This window comes from Bos javanicus, chromosome 25, assembly GCF_032452875.1.
Source record: "Bos javanicus breed banteng chromosome 25, ARS-OSU_banteng_1.0, whole genome shotgun sequence".
In the NCBI taxonomy this organism is placed as follows: domain Eukaryota; kingdom Metazoa; phylum Chordata; class Mammalia; order Artiodactyla; family Bovidae; genus Bos; species Bos javanicus.
Genome location: NC_083892.1, coordinates 7,267,405 through 7,278,534, shown reverse-complemented (window position 1 = coordinate 7,278,534; position 11,130 = coordinate 7,267,405). Strand labels below are relative to the sequence as shown.

The 11,130-nt window shown below is 42.6% G+C and overlaps 1 pseudogene; it reads left to right on the top strand.

Annotated features, from left to right (window-relative positions):
- The first annotated feature begins 8,364 nt into the window (after window positions 1–8,364).
- On the top strand, window positions 8,365–8,477 carry LOC133238953 (U2 spliceosomal RNA; annotated as a pseudogene).
- Window positions 8,478–11,130: the final 2,653 nt, after the last annotated feature.

Genomic DNA, 11,130 nt, shown 5'->3' with positions numbered 1-11,130 from the left:
AGCCCCTTCCTCCTTGGGTGTTTGTGGGGTTCTTGTCTTCACTGTATTGATGGAAGCTGGATCATGTGACTGGCTTCATTAAGCCAGTGAATGAAGTGGCATGAAGGGCATCGCAGAGGAAATTCTAAGTGCCTTCTGGCACCACTCTTTCCCCTCTGTCATGAGAGCAGTAATAACCTAGTAGGGCTGCTCTTGCAGATGCAGAAGCAGAGCCACAGCCCTCCACCAACTCGAAACATGAGACATAAACCTTTGTTTTCAAAAATCATTGCGATTCAGCAGTGTTTTGTTATTGCAGCATAACCTAGACAAAGCTGACTAATACAAGGGCATCATGTGAATATCAGAGGCTGTGATGGGGGCAGATTCTTGGCTGAGAGGACAAGAGTAAATAGGTGTCCCCCAAACATTTCAATATAGGGGGTTACCATTTCCTGGCAGAGTCTCTAGATGGTTTAAACCTAAGACTTGGCCTTTGGAGACCCTCTACAGATGTTGGTACCCTTTCTCCCTATTAATAGCAGCTATTCTTTACATCCAAGCTTGTGTAGATGAACAGTTAGAAGGGTTGAGGTTCAAATGGCTAGGACACAGATTCTGGCTTCATCTCTGTAATTTAATTTCTTTGTGCTCCAGGTTTCTCATTCATAAAAAAAGATAATAATGGTATCTCTCTAATAGGGTTGCTGTGGGAAATAAATGAGGTGATTTATGTAATATTCTTTGTTGATGCCTGGCACAAATAAAGCACTCTTTGAGTGACTGAACTGAACTGAAGGTGAAACCACTTATTATTTTTCTGTCTTTAAAAAAAATTGACTTATTTTTAATTGAAGGATAATTGCTTGACAGTATTGTTTTGGCTTCTGCCAAAGGAACCATTATTTTTATTCTTATCAATAAACTTGTGAATCAGGAAAAAAAAATCCTTGGATAATGAATTCACATGTTGATGAAATTTGGCCACTGCAGCCATGGTCCACCAGATTGACCAGGGACACATTTCCTGGAAATGTCTTGGGAAAGCTATGCACCCTGTAACTCAACCCAGCACTCATTTAATTACAGCTCTCCACATGCCAGATAGCGAGTGAGGTTCAGTTTCCACTGTCCAATTTAAATGCCTACCGAGCAATGAACCCTGTCTTTAAGCCAGATTGAGTTACTCATCTATCATTCCAATTAGTTTATAAAGAAAAGCCCCAAAGACTGGTTGGTAGAGGACATACAGTGTAGAAACCTCTCAGAACAATGCCTGACAGGTAATGATCGCTATGAGTGTGGTTATTGTTACTATTACCATTGCTATTTGAAACTCCAGTACTTTGGCCACCTCATGTGAAGAGTTGACTCATTGGAAAAGACTCTGATGCTGGGAGGGATTGGAGGCAGGAGGAGAAGGGGACGACAGAGGATGAGATGTCTGGATGGCATTACTGACTCGATGGACGTGAGTCTGAGTGAACTCCGGGAGTTGGTGATGGACAGAGAGGCCTGGTGTGCTGCAATTCATGGGGTTGCAAAGAGTCGGACACGACTGAGCGACTGATCTGATCTGATCTGATCTGATTATTACCATTAATACTATTATTACCTTACTATTATTGTTACTCTATGGGGGAACAATGGAAACAGTGTCAGACTTTATTTTCTTAGGCTCCCAAATCACTGCACATGGTGACTGCAGCCATGAAACTAAAAGACACTTGCTCCCTGGAAGAAAAGCTATGACCAACCTACACAGCATATTAAAAAGCAGAGTCATTACTTTACCAACAAAGATCTGTCTAGTCTAAGCTATGGTTTTTCCAGTAGCCATGTATGGATGTGAAAGTTGGCCTATAAAGAAAGCCGAGTGCCAAAGAATTGATGCTTTTGAACTGTGGTGTTGGAGAAGACTCTTGAGAGTCCCTTGGACTGCAAGGAGATCCAACCAGTCCATCCTAAAGGAAATCAGTCCTGGGTGTTCATTGGAAGGACTGAGGCTGAAGCTAAAACTCCAATACTTTGGCCACCTGATGTGAAGAACTGACTCATTGGAAAAAACCCCAATGTTGGGAAAGATTGAAGGCAGGAGGAGAAGGGGATGACAGAGGATGAGATGGTTGCATGGCATCACCAACGAGATGGCCATGAGTTTGAGCAAGCTCTGGGAGTCGGTGATGGACAGGGAAGCCTGGCATGCTGCAGTTCATGGGCTCACAAAGAGTCAAACATGCCTAAGAGACTGAACTGAACTGATTGCTAGAGTATTATGTAATCATAACAGTATTATTTAATCATCATAGCATTTGATTATTGTTGTTATAACTATTATTACTATACTGCTGTTGTTGTTACTCAATTTGTTACTGTACCTACTATTGTTATCACTATTACTACTTCATTGTTTTTACTATTATCACTATCATTATTATATTTGCTATTATTACATTACTATTGTTCTTACTCCATTGTTATGATTGTTACATTACTGTTAATGTTTTTGTCTATTGAGGTCTTATGACCTACTCTTTTCTTCTTTTTCCCTTGCTATTTAAAATATTTCACCTCCCAGATGTACGTCATGGATTGCTTTTCTTAAAAAAATTAATTAATTTGGCTGTGTCAGGCTTTAGTTGCAGTTCACAGGGTTGTCATTGCATCACGTGAGATCTTTTGTTACAGCGTGGGAACTCAGTAATTGTGGCTCAGGCTTCGTTGCTCTATAACATGGGGAATCCTAATTCCCTGACCAGGGATCAAACCCACATTCCCCCTCACTGCAAGGTGGATTTCCAACCACTGGACCGCTGGGGAAGTCCCTCCTGATTGCTTTTTTAGTTTTGTTTATTTATTTTTTTAAGGGGCACAGCCTTTTTTTTTTTTTTTTTTTTTTTCCATTTGGCTGCACTCAGTCTTAATTATGACATGTGAGATCTAGTTCCCTGACCAGGGATCAAACCCAGGACCCCTGCATTGGGAGCACGAAATCTTGCCACAGGACCACCAGGGAAGTCCCCCGATTGCTCTTTTAGATCCTCTGGATTTAGTGCTCATGCTGTCCCATGAACACTTGAGTTCCTATCTCCTGGTTGCCTCTGTGGTCTCCCTGTCACTTGCTGTCTCCCTGTTCCCATGTTGACTAGCAGGACCATCCCTCACCTGAGTCCCTTGCACTGAGCCCTGGACTCTCCTAGAGGGGAGGCATGGATTAGGACACACACAGATGAGAAGACCAAGCACCTATGAGCTTGGTTTCATTGGAGGAGAGAGGTACTTTTTCTCAACACTGTCTTCCCCAGGGCAGGAGTGCAAAGAGAAAGGTCATTTCCAAGCAGCTTTCTGAAGATGCTACCTCACCAGCTTCTCTCCAAAACTGTAATCTGGAGAAGGCATTGCTGCAATATTACAGTGACCTATATTTGTGGTAAACTTCCCCACTCTCCCAGGAGAGACTGGTGAGCTATCAGTCTCCCCCATACAAGTGGCTTTTTAGGACACCCTCCCCTTCCAAAAAAAATAAATAAATAAAGCAGCGGCGACTTGTTTGGTACCACTCGGACTCCCAAGTAATATTCAGCTTACAATTCTCTCCCCTCCTCCAAAGGCGAGTTATTTGCCAGATCCCAAATGGTCCCCGGGTGATGGATGGCGGGTGATTTCTACATCAGCACACCTTGGAGCCCCAGAGCTAACCCTCTGACAGCGTTAGCATAAAAGATTTACATTTATGTTACGAGGGCCACACAAGAATAATAATTTTAAGATACATTGCCTCGGCTGCTGGTGCACCCTGGGAAATCTAGCCGCGGCAGGCGCTGATCCACGGTGTAATTACAAAATGGCAGTGCAGGAGAGGGTTTTTTTGGAGACAAGCGGCTAGAGACCAAAGCCATCTGCATGCCTTGGTGGATTGAAATTACAGTAATATATGAAGACATTACCTGAAAAACCCGGCACCATTTAAATGATTTACTCTTCAGCCCCAGCAAGCTTTAATTTAAGGATAAAGTCATTCAGAAAGCTAATCTGATAGGGGAGGCATTATTTCACACAGTTAAGTTAATTTACAGTAGCTGATTGTTGTGGTTGCTTTAGGTATTATTATCTTCCTACAAACAGCTGATCTGCCAGACAGAAGCAATACACTGCTTAACGCAGTGTCTTAATTCAGCCGGCAAGCTATCTGTGATAAAGGTTTGTTTATAAGCAATAATAGGAAAGTCATTTTGAGGCCACGCTGATAACGCTGATGAGAAATATTTTTTAAGGGGGAAAGGCACAATTAAATAAATAAATGAATCAGCAAGCCCTGTACTCGTGGGTCTGTTTGTCTGGAACTGCTCTTTTGAGCAGTCATTTTCCAAAGGCATGCCCCTCCTCCCCTCCTTTATGGGTTTCCTGCCCTGTGGTCCTCTCTCTGCACGTTTACCCCAGATCGTCCTGCTGTCTGGCAAACACTTCTTCCTTGTTGCCAAATCGACTTCTCAGCCAGACCTTTGAGAAAAAACACATCTTGGGAGCCCAGTGAATTCAGCTGCTTTCCAAGCAAAAAGTGAGCTTTGATATCTGTCTTGAATGATTTTTTTTTTTTTTTTATCTTTGAGAGACACAGAAGCTGTTCACTGGTGGTTGTCGTGGTAGAAAAACATCAGGAAGTGGGTATTTGAAAGGGAGCTAACAGATTGGAAGGTGAAATTGGAGATTTTGAAAGGGCTCGATAAAACCAACTTGCCAAGGGGGAGGTTGGAAGGCGGGGATGGATTGGGAGTTTGGGATTAGCAGATGCAAACTATCAATATTATACATAGGATGTTTGTGGAGAATGGATACATGTATACGTGTGGCTGAGTCCCTTTGCTGTCCATGTGAAACTAACAGAACATTGTTAATCAGTTACACTCCAATATAAAATAAAAAGTTTTAAAATGTCATTGGAAGGACTGATGCTGAAGTTGAAGCTCCAATACTTTGGCCACCTGATGTGAAGACAGCTGACTCATTGGAAGAGACCCTGATGCTGGGAAAGACTGAAAGCAGAAAGAGAAGAAGGTGGCAGAGGATGAGATGGTTGGCATCACCAACTCAATGGACATGAACCTGAGCAAACTCAGGGAGATAGTGAAGGACAAGGAAGCCTGGCATGCAGCAGTCCATGGGGTTGCAGAGTCAGACAGGACTTAGTGACTGAACAGCAACAAAAATACACAGAATGGATAAAAAATAGCGTCCTACTGGATAGGGCAGGGAACCATGTTGAACTATATTCAATATCATAATGAAAAAGAAAAAATGAAAAGAAAAAGAAAAGAAAAGTGACTCACTTTGTTGCACAGCAGAAACTAACAAAACGTTGTGAAACAACTGTACTTTAATAAGGACCTCTCACGTGGCTTATGGGCTTCTCATGTGGCTCTAGTGATAAAGAACCCATCTGCCAGTGCAGGAGACATAAGAGAGGTAGGTTTGATCCCTGAATTTGGAAGATCCCCTGGAGGAGGTCATGGCAACCCACTCTAGTATTCTTGTCTGGAGAATCCCATGGACAGAGAAGGCTAGTAGGCTGTAGTCCATGGGGTTGCAAAGAGTTGAACATGACTTACTGAAAATACAACAAACATGCCCCCCACTGTTCATGGCAGAGCTATATACAATAGCCAAGACATGGAAACAACCTAAATGTCCATTGACAGATGAATAGAGAAAGAAGATGTGGTGCATATACACAAAGGAATATGCAGTTCAGTTCAGTCGCTCAGTTGTGTCTAACTCTGTGACCTCACGAGTCGCAGCACGCCAGGCCTCCCTGTTCATCACCGACTCCCAAAGGAATATTACTCAGCCATAAAATAGAATGAAATAATGCCATTTGCAGCAACATGAATGACTTAGGGATGTGTTGTGTTAGCTTCAGGTATACATTCCTTATCAGATTCTTTTCCATTATAGGTTATTATAATACTGGAGTGGGTTGCCATTTCCTCTTCTAGGGGATCTTCCCCTCGCCCAGGGATTGAACTTACATTTCTTGCATCTCCCACATTGGCAGGTGGATTCTTTACCACTAGCGTCAGCTGGGAAGCTCATCTAACTTATAGCAGAAACTTATCAATGATGTGACTTGAGTCAATGATGGTCACTCTCTACATCCTTTCTGCTAAGGAAAAAAAAAAAAAAAAAGGCAATATGTTCATAATGACCCAAATAACTGAGCAAGGGTCTGGCTCATATTAAGTATGCATAAATATCATTTCCCTTTTCCCATATATGAAGCATGCAGTAGAAAGGGGAAAAAATTAAAAACAGAGATTAGAGAAGGCATCAGAAAGCAGCAGGGACCCCCTTCTCCAGGGAGGGAGAGGGAAATTGCTTGCTTTGCACATGAACAGTTGTCACTCACTCCTGCACGATTTCTATCAGCGGGGCTATAGGCTTTAAAATAAGATTCGGTTCCCTTTCAAGCACCTCTCTTCAGCCTTCAGGGAAGGAAATGGATCCATGGAAGAAAGGCTGATGGAAATTGTCCTAGCTCGAGGGCAGGAGCCTTGTCATATAAATTCTGAGACCGGTTAGTCCTCTAGCTACGCACTCTGGGTCCAAGTACATTGGCTGGACCCAGATTTTGCTGGTTGATTTTGATTTCTGGCCTGATTATCCAAGTATCTCACAGGCTTGGAGAAGTCAGCATGACCAAGCTTTTCCTGGGAAAGGTCTGTTTTCTTGGTACAGAAGCACAAGTGTCTGACCCTACACAATATCTTCTTCCAACCAGGTGTCAATGAACATATAGTCTGTACCAGGAACTGTGCTTTTGAAATCAACTGCCTTTATGTCAGACTCTAATCTCTGCAAGGTCAGGCTTTCTGTTACTTACACATTGTTTCCCAAGCGTCCATCACCACCTCTGGTATATGGTGACCAGTCAGTTCTCCCCATCCCCAAGCCACAGTCCTATAGTGATAGCTCAGAAATTCTTAAAACGATGAGAAAATAAATAAGTAAAAATGTAAAAGGACTTTCCTGGGGGCCCGGTGGTAGAGAATCCTCCTGCCAATGCATGGGACATGGATTTGACCCTTGGTCCTGGAAGATTTCACACTCAGCAGGGCCACTAAGTCCATGCGCCACAACTGCTGAAGCCCACATGCCCTAGAGCCTGGGCTCAGCAACAAGAGAAGTCCCCACTCGCCATAACTAGAGAAAGCCTGTGTGCATCAACAAAGTCTCAGCACGAAACTAAAAATAAATTAAAAAATTTAAAGGATACATTTAGCTATTCCCAGCTCCCCCTCTCCTATCCCCCCCGCCCATTTCCCAACCACTCTCCTCCAAAAGTTTTGCAAGCTACATTCACCAGCATTCTGGCAGTCTCCATAGTCTGAAAGGCTGTGATTGTCCCATCAGTTGAGTTCTATTAAATAGGGGACCCCAATACATTCAGAAGCACCAACCTCTGCTCCACACACCATGTCCGTTTGACAAGAGTGAAGTGGATTAATTAACGTGGTGGGTCTATCTTCTACCCAGCTGTCTTGTGTTGCAATGGAGACTGAGAAAAATCCATTAGATTATACTGAGAGATAGCTGAAAGAAAGTTTAGATTAAGTTTATCTCTCGAGGCAATTTTATTAGATAGATTAAGTTTCTGTTCATCTCTCCAAAGACCGTAGTAATAACCAGTGTCATGACTTTCAAATCCTTTGGACTTCAGAGGGTAATCAAACATGGTTGTCTTTTTATCCCCCTCTTTCACTTCTTAGTATTCTACAATCCTGCTTCGTTCATCTGTCAAAGCGATAGTATTAAGGGGATCAATGTTGACAAGTGATAGTACAAATTATGTAATGTTGATGACATTTCGCTGTCTCCTTTTGATCTGCAATTCCCACTCTCAATCACTCCTTATTTAAGAAAAAGCACTGAAAGAGAAAGACAGCTATGGAAGCCATGGGCTCAAGTCCTGGCGCCCCAGGGGCAAAACGGGGTGAATTTGAAGTGCATGGAATTAGACACGGGGCCTGGGAAGATGGCCTGACTGACAGAAGGGGAAATTGAGGTCATCTTCTTACAACATGCCTTTGGCAGCTGCCACTTGGGACCACGTCACAGCTTTTGGTTGTGCTGTAGTCCCGTGAAATATTTGACGTGTCTGGTCTGCAAGGGGGTTTTCTATTTCCAGAATATGCCCTTTGATTTCTCCTCCACTGGGAATTGATGGAGGATAACTTAAAAGGAAGAACTGAGCTGGTTTTGTTTAAAAGAAAAAAAAAAGGAGACTAGGATAGGTCCAGACACAAGAAGGGCTGTTTTTTTCTGGGGTAGGGGATGGGTATTAAGTTTTGGATTGGGTGATAAAAGATCAAATAAGGAGAAATAGGTTCAATTGCTTCTTGGCCTTTTGGCTAACATCAAGTATAGTATCTGTTCTTATCAGTTTAATAACTGATATGTCCTCTGAGACAATCTATTAAATGAAATGATACGAATGAACTTACTTACAAAACAGAAAAGAGACCCGCAGACTTAGAGAAGGAACTTAGAGTTGCCTGGGGGAAGGATAGGGGAAGGGATAGTTAGGGAGTTGGGTAATGACGGGTACACACTGCTGTATTTAAAATGGATAACCAGCAAGGACCTACTGTTTAGCACAGGGAACTCTCCTCAATGTTCTGTGGCAGTCTGGATGGGAGGCGGGTTTAGTGGGGGGATGGATACATATATATGTATGGCCACATCCCTTGACTGATCATCTGAAGCTATCACAACACTGTTAATTGTCTATACTCCAATATAAAATAAAAGGTTTAAAAAAAGAAGAAATAGGTTCAAAATATAGCAGAAGGGGGCTTCCCTGATGGCTCAGATGGTAAAGAATCTGCCTTTAATGCAGGAGACCCAGGATCCATCCCTGGTTTGGGAAGACTCCCCTGGAGAAGGGCATGGAAACCCACTCCAGTATTCTTGCCTGGAGAATTCCATGGACAGAGGAGCCTATTGGGCTATAGTCCATGGGGTCGCAAAGAATCGGACATGACTGAATGACTAATGCTTTCCAGTATTCTAGCCTGGGAAATCCCATGGACAGAGGAGTCTGGGGTGCTAAAGTCCATGGGGTCTCCAAAGAGTCAGACATAACCTGGGGACTAAACAACAACATCAAATAGCAGAAGAGACTTTTTTGGGAAGAGAGCATCTTGCATCCTTATAATGTTTCCATCCACATGGAGAAATTGCTGTTAAAATAATATGTCTGGGCTTCCTTCTCTTTCTCTCTCTCTATCCTCTTAAACACACCTCAAGAAAAATGCTCTTGATGAACATGGGCTCCAGTTTAAGACAGACATGCCACTTTTTCCTGGTGACCTTAGAAGGTTGTTCAACTTGCATGAATCGTGATTTTTCTCATTTGCAAATAAAAACCATAGCATCAGTTTTCCAGGGATGCTGTAGCAGTTAGGAGAGTTCAGAAATCTTGAAGAAAACCTCTTTTGGTCAGATTGGGTATGGGTTTTACCTGATTCCCATGCTCTGACACATACTGTGTGACTAATAAAAGATTTTATGATTCTTTCAGCCAAATGGAGTTTGCCTTCCTTCTAAAAGTCTTAGAGCAATGGGCAAATGGGATGAGGATGGATAGCCTCAGCATGATTTATTGCCTGATATTTCCAGTTGCTGCTGTTTAGTCGCCCAGTTGTGTCTGACTCTTTGCAACCCCATGGCCTGCAGCACACCAGGCCCTCTGTCCCTCACTGTCTCCTGGAGTTTGCCCAAGTTCAAGTCCATTGCATTGGTGATGCCATTCAGCCATCTCATCCTCCAACACCCTGTTTTACAGTTCAGTTCAGTTGCTCAATCATGTCCGACTCTTTGTGACCCCATGGACTGCAGCACACCAGTCTTCACTGTCCATCCCCAACTCCCAGAGCCTACTCAAACTCATGTTCATCACATTGGTGATGCCATCCAACCATCTCATCCTCCATCATTCCCTTCTCCTCGCATCTTCAATCTTTCCCAGCATCAGGGTCTTTTCAAATGAATCAGTTCTTCACATGAGGTGGCCAAAGTATTGGAGTTTCAGCATCAGAATCAGTGCTTCTAATGAATATTCAGGACTGACTTCCTTTAGGAGGGACTGGTTGGATCTCATTGCAGTCCAAGGGACTCTCAAGAGTCTTCTCCAACACCACAGTTCAAAAGCATCAATTCTTCGGCACTCAGCTTTCTTTATAGTCCAACTCTCATATCTATACATGACTACTGGAAAAACCATAGCTTTGACTAGATGGATCTTTGTCAGTAAAGTAATGTCTCTGCTTTTTAACATGCTGTCTAGGTTGGTCATAGCTTTTCTTCCAAGGAGCAAGCGTCTTTTAATTTCATGGCTGCAGTCACCATCTGCAGTGATTTTGGAGCCTAGAAAAATAAAGTCTCTCACTGTTTTCATTGTTTCCCCTCCTATTTGCCATGAAATGATGGGACTGGATGCCATGATCTTAGTTTTATGAATGTTGATTTATTTATTCCATGAACATTTATTGGTCATGTAACTAGGTACTGAGTATTTTCCTAGACAGCAAGGACCTAATGGCAAACAATACATATAAAGTCTCGATTGTCAGCAGTTTGCCAATTTATGATGGAATAGCCCTGGTTCGTTCCCATTGGTATTTCATGATCTGTCATGGTATCTGCAACACAGCGGATACCCAAATAGTGTTTCCTGAGGAGATGAGTAGCTGCACGCGTACAAACCACTCATCCTTCCAACCACTAACATGAAGTCGCTGAGGAGTTGAGCCTTATTAGAAAAGCTTTTTAAGACGTGAGAAAACCCTATCACTCAAGACCAGCAGTCAAGGCTAGGAAGAAGAAATAGGATTCAAGACCACATTTCACCATGAAGTATTCTTTAGAATGTAAAATCAAAACAGAATTTCATTAATCTATTTTCGCCTACAGCCTGGAAAAGCCCTTATGTCAAAAATACCCGCCTCTAAATTATGCTTTGTCTTCCCATTATAAATTTTATTAACCACTCTTTTATTAGCAATCTTATTACAGTTGATCTGCACATGAATAGAAACAATTTACAAATGATCAGGGTTGGATTAGAGAAACCATAAACTCAATGCAAATTGTTAC